Source organism: Rutidosis leptorrhynchoides, chromosome 7 (assembly GCF_046630445.1).
Source record: "Rutidosis leptorrhynchoides isolate AG116_Rl617_1_P2 chromosome 7, CSIRO_AGI_Rlap_v1, whole genome shotgun sequence".
Lineage (NCBI taxonomy): Eukaryota > Viridiplantae > Streptophyta > Magnoliopsida > Asterales > Asteraceae > Rutidosis > Rutidosis leptorrhynchoides.
In genome coordinates, this window is record NC_092339.1 from 65,298,076 (window position 1) to 65,302,569 (window position 4,494).

Here is a 4,494-nt window from a genome sequence, read left to right on the forward strand (position 1 = left end):
TCACATCTGTCGTTCTTCTTTTTCATCTACCACTAGAAGAATCTATTTACTTCTACTATACTCTTGTGTTTATAGTGTTTCTAATTCTCCCGTGTCTCAATATTGTTATCTGCATTGATATACACGGTTTGTAAATTCTGGGTGGTTGTTGGGTTTTATATCTTCCCGTTCTCGAGTCAAGCGAGCAAGGGTCCGGAATTTGTAGGTATGAAATTCAGAATGAACATAGCTAATGCTCTCAGAAAGAAATGGAAATGGCACGATTTTGATTTGTCAAATTACCAGAATATCCAGAAAGATAGAACTATCAAGATGATATGTTCTTGATATGTTTTGAGATTGGATAGAATGTAAGAGCCGTGTAACATGGCACATGATGATGGTACTGTGAATCATCACATTCCATTAGAAACTTAACATAACTTACTGTAATATAATGAAGTTGATCAAGTTTCATTATATTATACTAATTCATGCATCAGTTCCTAACACTACTTCAAAACATTCATATTTTAAATTCGAAGGTTTCAGAATTTAGAAACTAACACAGTTTCTTTTATGATGTAATACAGATAGCGCGAGAAGATAGATGATTTCCGATAAGAAATAGTTATAAAAATATCTTCAGAAACATTGAGGATATTTATAATGAAAGATACGATAATATCTTGGAACTTCTAATGCCGAAGGATGATGATGAAGAATAGTGTCAGCAAAGGTTTTAGAGTAAGGAGTAGGGTATGTACTAAGGATTTCAGCAGGCACTGAATCTTTTAAATTCTTTGAAGTCAAACTTATTCTTTGTGATTTGTCCACGGCTTACTTCATAGTTTCGCATAATCCGCTTTTTGATACTAAATTTTCTATTGAGTGTTTCCAATACTCCGTTCTTTATCATCAACTTTTGGCTATTAAGACCATCTACAACATGCTGCTTCGTCAGCATTCTCAAAGTTAACGGATCTGGGTCATCGGTTATCAAACTGAGGTGGTTTCAGGAGAATTGTGTTTTTAGATGGTTAAACGCTGATGATGGAATATAAAAGATTCTCCGGTAACGACAGCGAAAGAATAACGTGTATATATATCGAAACTAACCTTTCTGAGAAGTCGAGGTTAGCTTGCTGGAGCTGTGACAAAATTGGCTAATTTTGAAAAGGGATTGCAAAGTTATTTTGGGTAATAATAACACTAAAGGAATTTACACTGCTACGTGTTGACTCAGTTTTTGAGAGTTTTCAGGTGCATAACCAAATGCATAAATCTTTCTTCCGTAGACGAGGTGCGACTGGTTTAACTTCTCGATCGAGGCGTTTTCAAGAATCATGAAAAGTTGTGAATGCGAATTGTAATCGTCAAGATACGAATGAGGTTTAAAATGGAATCAAGTGGCAATCTTGAAGAATTGTTTAGTTTCATATGTTATAATCAATATTTTAATTTAATTCATTTTAATTGTCCAAAGTTAGCAGTCCAATAGTCCGATGGTTCAATGATTCATGTATAATTTAATATATAATATTCGAATTAAAGAATACGTATCGTGACCCGTGTACCGGTCTCGGTGTCGATCACAACTCAAAGTATATATATATATTTTGGAATCAACTCCGACCCTGTATAGCCAACTCCCACCTTCACATATAGAGTGTCTACGGTTGTTCCGAAATATATATATAGATGGGTCGATATGATAAATCGAAACCTTGCATACGTGTCCCGTTATTTAAAGTGCGTAAAAATAAATAACAGAAATTAAATGACGATAAATAAAATTGCGAGAATGTAAATTGCGATAAATTAAATGTTAATCAGTTAGCTGGGAACAGTTAGCCGGAACAGTTAGCGTGGAATCTTAACAATATTTCAATTAGTTAATCCGTTTGTTTCTAACAAATTTTATTATATCCAATGTTTTCTTCATTATGCCACTTGTTAAATTTTGATAGATCAAAATCCAAATATGGAATTTGAATGGAAATGGTTATTCGGTGGTGATCGGATACGTATATCGGTAGTTGTAAGTAGGATAGTAAATGACCGTTGAATCAGATTCGAAAAATGTACAGTGTAACTTATTAATGTGAAATCCAAATATTCCTCGGGTACTACCCACCCGTTAAAATATTTTCATCATTAACAGTTTGTACGAAAAAAAAATTTTAATTACAATCTTTATGAAAATATACTTGCATATATATTTTCATCGGATGAAATCTTGGATTTAATGAGTCAATAAAATATTAAACTCATTTGTTTTATCGTTAATACTGGATTACATGATCTCTAAAACATTAGAGATTTCATAATCACCATGTCGAACGGAGATATATGAGGTAGAACGTTACATAAAGCGAAGGTAATCGATGTAGGATGATATATAGAACGAAGATCATACTCGAAATACAGATGGTAATATTGAGGCGTGAAATGTTGATATTCTAGGTACAGGTTGTGATGTTGAGAGTTACGGCGCGGTTATGGTTTAGGGATAATAAGGGTACTGTCGACGTCGATAATGGTGGTACTGATTATGCTGCTGGTGCTGCTGCTGGTATTCGTAACCTTCGTACCAGGTTCTCCAAGGTCGTCACACGAGCGCGAAGTTCGTTAATTTCTTCTATTATACCGGGATGATTGGCAGTTGAAGCGAACGAATGAATAAGATTCGAAATATGGGATAGTATATATAATCGTAACGAGATACTTTAGAAATGAGAGAGAAAATGGTGTTTCGAATAGATTCGCTGGTAAGTGCTTCAGGTTCATCGCCAAGAGGACAATTTGGTGGATGGAAAGGATCTTTGTCGTGAAATGATTTTTGAATATAGGATGATATTCTAACTTCATAGAATATATATGTATATAGTACTAAAGATTGTGTAGACTTCGGAGGAATTTACGACATATGTCAGGCAAATCTACTGATGCGCTAAGATAGGAATTATCAGATACGCTAAGATATAAATTTTGTCTATACACTATCGATGCAGTAACTGCAGTAAGACGTGTCTAAACTTATGAATAATAAGCAGGCAATTCCCTAAGGATGATAAGCAGATGGTTTCCGACTAGAAATGATAAGCAAAACTTTTTGACATGTAGGCACGGTCAAAGTCCAGACTTACTAATGTATCCTAACAACTACTAGTCAGACACACTAATGCAAAGCCTGGTTCGCTAAGACCAACGCTCTGATACCATTCTGTCAGACCCCGTCCAAGTCCCCCTGGACGAAATCATCAATATCTGGTTCCATTGCGATGATCGGCTCCAAGTAATGTCTTTAATATGAGCAAATGCACAGCGGATGACTTAATTCGTACCTGAGAATAACATGCTTTAAAATGTCAACATAAAGTTGGTGAGACATATAGGTTTGATGCAAGCAGCGTTATAACTATGGACCACAAGATTTCATATGCAAATATTTTAATAAAAATATTCTAAGTGGTTGAGCACTTGGTAACCATACTTAACATTTAATCACGTCGCATATTCCCTTTATTATGAAATCTTACTACACTGTACCGAGTGTAGTCACGAAACGAAGTACTGTGCAACCGTTGAATACTGGTCGTCCAGTCCGGTTGGGGTTGTCAGGCCCGATAGATCTATCAACAGGATTCGCGTTTACAATACCGCTGTAAATATTAGTTACCAAGCTACAGGGAAGTATGCCAGTGGTACAACTCAACGTAGAATATATTTTTCAGTTACTTGTGTCCATAACGTAAAACATAAAATACATGTATTCTCATCCCAAAATATTTAGAGTTTAAAAGTGGGACTATATACTCACCTAATGTATTTTGTAGTAAAAATAGATATAACACCATTAATCGATAATAAGGTTGGCCTCGGATTCACGAACCTATATCCAGTATATATATATATTAATACACATCCCATGTAATCAGCTAAGTTTACTTATATTTTATAATTTATTAACATTAGTATCTTTAAATATAGTTATACCTATAATAAATATATGATATATAATTTAATTAAAGTTTTATCAATATAAATGGTAATATATTAGTTGAAAACCTATTAGTATGTAATATTAGTTGTCGTGTATAGATAATATTTGTTTGAAAAAAAAAAATAATAATTACGATATCACTAAAAATAATAATAATAATGATAATACTTTTAATAATGATAAAAATAATAATACTTATAATGATAATAGTTAATATGATAATATATTCATATTGAAAATAAAAATGATTATTAGATTTAATAATGATAATGATAATAATAGTAATAATACTTATGTTAGTAATAAAAAAATGATAAAGTTAATAATGATAATAATAATAATACTAACTCTTATAATAATAATAATGATAATAATAATAATAATAATAATAATAGTAATAATAAAAAGATGTCAACTACCTCATAGAACCCCTTTCAAAAATAATGGCAGGTATGGGACTTGAACCCGGATCCCTCGTATACCCAAACAACCTACAGACCACCCTTCTG